General features: G+C 42.3%; 1 pseudogene; it reads left to right on the top strand.

Moving 5' to 3' along the window:
• Window positions 1-1,194: 1,194 nt before the first annotated feature.
• LOC116893266 lies at window positions 1,195-2,215 on the top strand (annotated as a pseudogene).
• The last annotated feature ends 7,354 nt before the right edge of the window (window positions 2,216-9,569 follow it).

Raw genomic sequence — 9,569 nt, 5'->3', positions numbered from 1 at the left:
AGCATGACAAATACAGAGGCAAATGCTAGCAGCAAACCACTGAACTGAAAATGGGGTCCTCAATAACATAGATTAATTAACTGCACAGTCCTTAATTTTTCTCAAAATATAATTGTTTTATTCCAATTTAGAAGCATAGAAAGTTAAATATGCAATATAAAAGTAAAACTTCCACATTAGCTGACTTGTGTTATTCAACATACCCCTAATTAAATTGATAACTTTAATCACACATACCAAATCTGCACCTTAATGTCATCCATTCATAGTTTCCATTTGGTATACGTGCTTAAAAACAGGTTTCCTGATTTCCTTAATCTATCCCTTTGAATATGAAATGGGTATTAGAATATATTCAAACTTTCCCATGGATATTTTCACATATGCAAATAGTAAAGATTATGTGAGGAGGCTCTACGAATCCTTACAAATTTTGTCATTAACTATATATATATATATGTATACATATATATATGCATATTATCAAGTAGTTATTGTTTGTGTTGTGTCATGTAGTCTATGTTGGCCTTGAGTGCAATAGCTGAGAATAATTTTAAACTTTAATTATTCTATATCTACCTTTCTAGTGCTGTGGTTACATGTAGGCTAGGTAAATATCCAATCAACTAAGCTACATCCTACTCCTGCATTTTGATATACCCTTAAAATCTGATTTTTGTTACTTATTTATTTTTTACTTTTCATTTTGCTGATGTCATTTAACTTACTGAATACCTTGTGACTAGAATACTGTATTACCGTTATCAAAAGAAATAGAACTAATTGGATATTATATGTAATTATAAGGAGAGTAAGGGTAAAATAGATTATACAAAGACTGAATAGTCCCACAATGACTGGGAAGTCCAGAAAACCAGTGTTATTCAGTCTAAGAAGCTGGAAGATTCAGAAAAATAGGACAAGTGACTCACCCACAGTTTAGGTCTGAAGGCCTAGGGGCCCCTAGAGAATCATTATAGTCTGTGTCTACCGTCTAAAAGTTAAAGCCAGGTGGAAGTGGGTCTACAATTTCAGGACAGTCAGAAGAACTATATAGTGAAACCCTATCTCAATAAATAAACGAATGAATGAATGTTGAATGATCTGCAGTCTGGTGTCCTTAAGTCGTTGCAGATTCTAAGAAAGGGAGGGAGGCAGGAAGGGAGGGGGAGAGAGACAGAGAGACAGAGAGAGACAGAGACAGAGAGAGAACAAACTTACCTAGTTAAGAGGAATCAAGAGCCCCAGCGTATTGCCATCCCTTAGAGATGGCATCTCGTAGCGGGAGACCTGAACACAGCGGACCTCCAGAGCTGTTTAATGACCCGAATGAAGCCTGGAAATACGTTCCCAACTCATGGATGATTGACATCCAGACCAAGATGACTGAGCGAGCGCTGGAGCTTTTCTGTTTGCCAGAAGGTCAGCCCTCTTAACTGTTAGACATCAACTGCGGGTTTCTGGATTGAATGGAGATTATGTCTCAGAAGAGGGACACTATTGGGTGGGCATTGACATCAGCCCTGCCATGTTGGATGCCACCTTGAACCAAGACACAGGGAGACCTACTGCTAGGGAACAGGGGCCAGGGAGTACCTTTCAGACCGGGTTCTTCTGATGGCTCCATCAGCATCTCTGCTGTGCAGTGGCTCTGCAACGCAAAAAAGAAGTCGGATATCCCTGCCAGGTGCCATTACCACTTGTTTTCTCCTCTGTACCCTTGTCAGTGGGTCCTACAGCTGTACCCAGAGAACTAGGAGCAGCTGGATCTGATCACAAGCCAGGCCACGAGGGCAGGCTTCGCTGTCAGTGTGGTGGTAAATTTCCCCAACAGAGCCAAAGCAAAGAAGTTCTACCTCTGTTTTCTGGGCCTTTCATCTCCCTGCCAAAGGGGCTGACTGAGATATAGGATGCAGACCAGGCCTCCGAGTCTACTTTCATCAGTGAGCGGACTCCACAAAAGAAGGCAGAGAGGGACCTGGTGAAGAAGAGCCAGGAGTGGGTCTTAGAGAAGGAGAGATGCAGGCACCAGGGTAAGGAGGTCAGACCAGACACCCAGTATACTGGCTGCGAGCATAAGTCCCGCTCTGAGAGCCTGGGCACCCAGACCTGCGTCCAGTCCTGCAGAGGTCCCTGGCCACCCACTCTGTTCAGAGAGTGGAAGCTGTCTAAACCAGGACCTGCCTCTGAGGAATTTTCTGGATTGAACGTTTAAGGTCAGCAGCTTGCAATATAGTATTTTAGAAAAGTTGGGAAACTCTCAAAATATTTTTTTCTGTAATTGTTGAAGGGATCTGGGTTTGGCAATCCCAACACCTGTAATCCCAACACCCTCCTGGGAATCTGAGACAAGAAGGTGGAAAGTTCCAGGCCAGCCTGGGCTACACAGCAACAACCTGTCTTAAAAAACCCAAAAGAAAAAAATTTTCTAAGGATGTTTTATTTATTTTGTCCTTAATGCATTAAATTACTTTCTAAAAAAAATGGAGGAATCAGCTTGGTGGTTGTTTGTATTGTTTGTATGGCAGCTTCACCCTTCTGGGTTTTGCTCATCAAATCCCCAAATGAGCAGTGCCATCAGTGTTCAGGGGCAGTCTTTCTCCTTTATTTTTTTCATCTGATGCCAATGACCTTTAGAAATACTGTCATAAATATTCCTAGAAAGAACAGTGAGCTACGTCAGTGGCTAAAACTGCTTGTCACCTAAGTTCACTCCCTCATATCTACAATGGTGGAAGAAAAAAAATGACTTTTTCAAGTCAGACACACACACACACACACACACACAAACACACACACACACACACACACATACCACTAAATAAATGTTTAAGACGTCTTTCAGATGTGTGCTATATCAATTTTCTAGGAATTTTTCAACCCATTTAACATAACTAAGATTCATAATGTCTAGGAAAAAGATTGATGAAATCTAGAAATCTATACAGAAGCTTAGTACAGTAGTACAATGTACTACAGTGAGTCTGGGTTTTCTCTAGTCACAGTATATATTTAAACATCATTTCTTTACTGCAATTTACTACCATACCACTGTTTAGAAACAAAAGAGTAAGTGGTGTATTTTAAAGTCATAAATGGAGTAGGAGGGTGTGTTCTGTAATAGTTTTAGAGCAGCCCAATCTAGAGACAGTTACATAGCAGTCCAATCTAGAGACAGTTACATAGCATTCCAATCTAGAGACAGTTACATAGCATTCCAATCTAGAGACAGTTACAGGGTTGACACTAGTTGAGACAACTTGAATAAATATGTATTACACAGCCAAATGAAATATGATGTGATAAACATATATGACAGGTATATGGTATCAAATATGATGCAAACAAATATGTAAACATGCATATGTAAAATAACATGTAAAGAGTTTGAGACATCTTTAAGACACAATGGTCGTACATTGATAACTACCAGCTTTCTAAGATTTTACCTGTATATAAACTGAAGAAAGCCATTTATGCTTCTTTGATCACACTGGATACCAGACCAGGTGTCTTAGAAACCCACCAAGAGTTTACTTGTGCCAAGAGCTGCCAATCATGTCACTTCCTCCCAACCCTCGCCAACATATTGCTTTTGTTTCTCCGTCATAGCAATCACCATGCTTGATTTTTTGTTAAGCCAAACATATTATCATTTTTGGTCTGATTTTTTAAAAAGATTTTTATTATTTTGTAATAATAAAATGTAATGTGAATGGAAATGTGCACAGAAGTGTGGGTGCCCATGAAGGTCAGAGGCATTGGATCCCCTGCAAGCTGGAGTTAGATAGTTATGACTGAGTGAAAGTCCTGAGAACAGGACCCAATCCTCACTCAATGATGAATTTGTTCTTAACTTCTGAACCACCCAGCCCACAGTTTGTTTTACACGCTTGTAGTGAGAATTTTGGATCTTTTAAAAACTCACGTGAATATGTTTGTGTTTTAATCCTAGATGTGGGATATGGGGCTGCTTCTGTTTGTCCTCAGTCATTGGTTATGATTGTCTCTTGATCTAGGATGGCCATGATATTTTGCCAGCCACAGATAATGTAACTATTGGGACTCTGGAGAGTGAATGGATGCAGAGCTTTGCAAGCAGCCTGTCGCGCCCACCTCAGCCGGCAAGGAATACGCAACACGGTCGGATTCTTCTCAACAGCCTTTTACTGCAGGACACCTTCTTTGTTGATACAGGGAGGCGCCGGCAGCCTGCCCTAAGTGTTATAGCTCCAAGTGTTACAGCTCCAAGTGTTACAGCTCTCAGTATTACCGCGCCGAGCCGTAAAGCCGCTCTCCTTATATACACTACAGCATGCTAATATCCTTTCAGGGATTGGTGGGGTACGAGTCACCCCACTGTCATCCCAGCTACTTTTCCTCCAGAGATTGGTGTGGCATGAACCTGCATGAACCTCCATTAACATAGTAACGCCCCAGCCAGACTGATGTCAGGTGCAAAACCCCACACATGCTCAGTACTGTTGTTAGGAGGGCACCAGATTCACCTCATTATCATACAGCTGCTGCGCCGCTCCCTACATCTCCCCCTTTTTTGTTTAATAAAATGACTGGTCTAGATCTGGGTGTCATGTCAATCTTGTCATTGCTCCTGTCTTAGGTCGTTCCTAACGATGACTCGGCCTTACCCGTCATAGAGTTACCCTATCGCCACCGGGCCTCGTGTCTTGGGTTGGTCCGAGCTCGAGGAAAGTTGCCCGTCCCTGGATACATTGACTCCACATGACTGTGACAAAAATGATCTAGGGCGAACTCTTGATCTTTCAAAGAGGCCAGCCATATATTGGGAGAAGCACCATTGCCAATGGCGGTCATAGCCTGGTAAACAACCGCTTTGTGTCTGGCATGTTCTCTTTTTAAACGGCCAATAAGCCAGAGACATACCCCGCATCCCAGGAGGACAATAGCTCCCCAGGCAAACCAGGAGGACAATAGCTCCCCAGGCAAACATGCCCGCCCACTCCTTAAAAAAGGAGAAAGCATTGGTAACCCATGAGGTAAAGTCTTCAATTGTGATGGGGTCCAGTCTAGTGCTGTTGAGGACAGCAATCTGCATCAGTCCCAGTAGTAATAGTAGGGTTCGTAGTCTCATCTTCAGGAAGAGCAGAAGGCAATTTTCGAGTCAAGCGTCAGGTACCCAAATTGGATTTTCTTGATTCTGCGGAAAAACACAAACAGCTCCCCTAGATCTCGAAATCACGGGATCTGGGCCACGCCATTCATCAGATAAGACATCCTTCCACTTTACTTCTGCATTAGTTATAGGTGTAGTAGCAACATGGCGATCCACGGCAGAGCGGCCATGAGCATCCAAAATTAAGAAATTTAGAATAAAAAGAGCTAAAGAAAGTTGTTCTTTTGGTGTTCGGCTGCTGGCAATTCCCTCTTTTTGTTTTTTTATTAGCTCTTTTAAGGTACGATGTACTCTTTCTATAATTCCTTGACCTTGGGGATTGTAAGGCAATCCTGTATGTTTGACCTGTATTGTCTGGCAAAATGTCTGAAAGGACTTTGCAGTGTAGGCAGGCCCATTGTCTGTCTTGAGACTATCAGGCTTTCCCCAGGCTGCCCATGCCTCTAAGCAGTGGCTACTGGCATTACGAGCCTTTTCACCAGTCATCAGAGTAGCATGTATTATACCAGAACAGGTATCAACAGAAACATGAGCATATTTTAAATTTCCAAATTGAGAGATGTGTGTGACATCCATCTGTCAAAGTTTTAGCGGGATCAGACCACGAGGGTTAATTCCCACATGAGGAGGGTGGTGAAATTGAACACAATTTTGGCAACGTAACACCACATCACGAGCTGTAGCTCTAGAGATTTTAAATTTTTGTTGAAGAGTAAAGGCAGGTACATGAAACTTTTGATGAAATTCTCTAGTGTGATCAACTGGAGCAGCATGAAAAATAAACTCTCTACGAGTACTAGCATCCACCAGGGCATTATTACTAGTCATGGGACCAGGCAAATTAGTATGAGCTCGAATATGTTGTATGAAAAATTTATTTTTTCTGGCCCAAATCAAATTTTGTAATTCTAAAAGAATTTGACATACAGTACTAGTCGACCGAATTGGCCCTGCAATTTCAAGTGAGCGCACCACATTAACTATGTAAGCAGAGTCAGAAATTAAATTAAAAGAATCATGAAATCTTTTGAAAACTTCCAATACAATTTTACATTCTGTAATTTGGGGGGGTACCTGGACTGTATTGAATTAATACTGGTTCTTGAGAATCAACCATATAAGCACCTACACCTGTTTTGGAGCCGTCTGTGTAAATATCTAATGCTCCAGACAAAGGCTCTGAGGCAGTGATCTTAGGAAAGATCACTGGATGTTCAGTAAAAAATTGTAGCAACGGATCCTTAGGATAATGATTGTCAAACTCTCCATCAAAACTACAGCGTAATATGGCCCAATCATCTATTAATGTACACAATGTTTCTATCTGAGCAGTTGTATATGGTACAATTTTCTTAGGTAAAATACCAAAATGCTGAATGCAAGATTTAACGCCTAATACAGCAAGCTGTGCAACAGCAGAAGGGTAATATTCAAGGGTTTTATTAGGAGAAATATGGGGATATATCCAAAGAAGTGGACCTTGTTGCCATAATACTCCTGTAGGCTGACGAAAAGTTCTCAGTATACACAAAAGCAGATCTTCCTCTTCCTTGTACCTTTTTAGCATTGCCTTTTCCAATCTTTCTTCTACTTTCCTCAAGGATAGTGGTGCTTCCTTGGTTAAAGCACGGGGTGAAGTAAGCTGAGAATCCCCTCTCAGGATCTCATAAAGTGGTTGTAAATCTACATTGGGCATTTTAATATAGGGTCGAATCCAATTTATGCCTCCTAGTAATTTTTGAAAATCATTCAATGTTTTTAAATGGTCTTTTCGTAATTCAATTTTTTGAGGAGAAATACTATGAGGAGTGATTTTTTGTTCCTAAATATTCTCCCATTTGGCCCATTTGAACCTTTTCAGGTGCTATGAACAATTGATTGCTTTCAAGCGCCTTAACCACTTTTGTATAGGCCGCTTCTAGGGCGGCTAGTATAAACATTTAGCCAGCCCCCTGGGGAGCTTGCCCAGCCGACTTAGGCTTCTAGTTACAGATGCAGGCTCCAAAAGCCAATTGAAACTTTTTATTTATTTGTTCCTTTCTTGAAAGGAGTTAAAGCTACATCAACGGGTGAATCAACCAGCATTTAAAGTTTTAACCATTTTTTTTTCTTTTAAACATGAAACACAAAACATTCAAGCAACGAGAAGCAAAACCCAGACATAAATTGACATATATCCACAGCTTGGTGCACCAAGGACAAACAATAGACACAGAAAGAACTAGATGGTGTTCCACCAAAAGGACCCAGACATCCTACCTAAAGAACCAGAAATAAGCACTTCTCCAATAGGAGCCAGCAAGGAGGCAAGACGTCTCCCACCTCCTTCTGTTCCCAGGAGAGCTTCAAAAAACTTAAGCTCATTTCCTTCTTTTGCCAAAGCATCTGTGGAGAGTTCGGGAGGACTGTTTTTCTCAACCCCATTCTCTTTCTTGTCTAGGGTGTAAACTGTCTCTAGTCAGGGTCCAAAGACTAAAGGCATCTATGAGAATCGACTTTGCTTCTCTAGATTTTAACATAACTCTAAAAGAACACATACAAAAACATTTTACCATTATTACCTTGTCCCCTTTTACCACTACCACTACCCCAAATCTTTATCTTTGCACATGCTTTCAATTTCTGTGATCCTTCTGAATTCTGCTTACTGGGGCCTTTAAAATCTGTATCCACCACCTGAGTTCCTATTCGAGGGGTCAATACGAGTCTGGTGGTGGAACTGAGGTCGAGTCCTACACTTCCATTTTGTTGCTCTGCGGGAGGCCGGGGACCGGATGGTCCTACCTTTAGTTTCACTTTCTCTAAGCAGTCGGTGATGCTTTCTAGATTGTCTGACATTTCTAAGGTCAAGGCTTTTAAGGAAGAATAGATCTTATTTGTTTCCTGGTCCTGATTATCCTCTTTTTTCATCTCTGCCTTCTCTCTGTTCCTTTTATCTCCTTTTCTTTTCTTTTTTTCTTTTGAGACCTTTTCTCCCTCTGACATACTTTCTTGTTGCTCTGCAAGGACCCTCTGACCTGTCCTAACAGCTTCCTCACATCGTTTATCCTCTAAGCAGGCAGGGACCATTCGCCAAAGAGGTTTTGGTCCGGGCTTAAGCTTGCTGTCTGTGGCTTCTCTATCCCACACAAAGAAAAAAAGAAACAAAATTATAAATCCTGCCCACAAAGGATCAACTTGAAACAACATTGCTGCAGTTCCCAAAACTTTCCGCCTCTATACCAAGGCTTTTATCGTCTCTGCTTACCTCCAGAGAACTTTATTTATCTTACCTCCCTTATCCGGGAATTTTTTCCGACGTCTCTCGTCCTGAAGGTGAAGAGTTCTGAGATCCACGAGGATGTCCTCATCCCCGTATGGGCCACCACTTTGTCGCGCCCACCTCAGCCGGCAAGGAAGACGCAACACGGTCGGATTCTTCTCAACAGCCTTTTACTGCAGGACACCTTCTTTGTTGATACAGGGAGGCGGCGGCAGCCTGCCCTAAGTGTTATAGCTCCAAGTGTTACAGCTCCAAGTGTTACAGCTCTCAGTATTACCGCGCCGAGCCGTAAAGCCGCTCTCCTTATATACACTACAGCATGCTAATATCCTTTCAGGGATTGGTGGGGCACGAGTCACCCCACTGTCATCCCAGCTACTTGTCCTCCAGAGATTGGCATGGCATGAACCTGCATGAACCTCCATTAACATAGTAACGCCCCAGCCAGACTGATGTCAGGTGCAAAACCCCACACATGCTCAGTACTGTTGTTAGGAGGGTACCAGATTCACCTCATTATCATACAGCTGCTGCGCCCCTCCCTACAGCAGCCAGACTTGCTTGCAAAATGGAAAAGGCTGCTGCCCCTCCCTTCTGGTCCTGGTTGTTGCTGTTGCTGTTTGACCAAAGAAGTTGGAGATATCTTGAAGTCGAAGATTGGACTTTCCCCAAGGAACCTAAGCACCCTAATTAACAGGAAGTATTTTATTTGTTGGGTGAAAGAGGTCTCCAACCCATTCTGCTCTAAGGTTTTACTCCTACCTAGTGTTGTGGGGTTAGAAGGGATTAAGATGGAGTAGGGTTGGGAGGATTGTGGAGCTGTAAGAGATGGCACAGTGGTTAAGAGCACTGACTGCGGGGTTGGGGATTTAGCTCAGCGGTAGAGCACTTGCCTAGCAAGCGCAAGGCCCTGGGTTCGGTCTCCAGCTCCGAAAAAAAGAAAGAAAAAAAAAAGAGCACTGACTGCTCTTCCAGAGTTCCAGAGTTCAATTCCCAGCAACCATAAGGTCGCTCACAACCATCTGTAATAGGCATCTGATGCCCTCTTCTGGTGTGTCTGAAGACAGTGACAGTGTATCCACATACATGAAATAAAGCTTAAAAAAAGAGAACCCAGCAAAAATAGCCTGGAACATGCCAACAAACACCCCA

The sequence above is a fragment of the Rattus rattus genome, chromosome 2, assembly GCF_011064425.1.
Source record: "Rattus rattus isolate New Zealand chromosome 2, Rrattus_CSIRO_v1, whole genome shotgun sequence".
In the NCBI taxonomy this organism is placed as follows: Eukaryota; Metazoa; Chordata; class Mammalia; order Rodentia; family Muridae; genus Rattus; species Rattus rattus.
The sequence above is the reverse complement of the archived record's forward strand: the minus strand, read 5'-3'. Positions and strand labels throughout refer to the sequence as shown.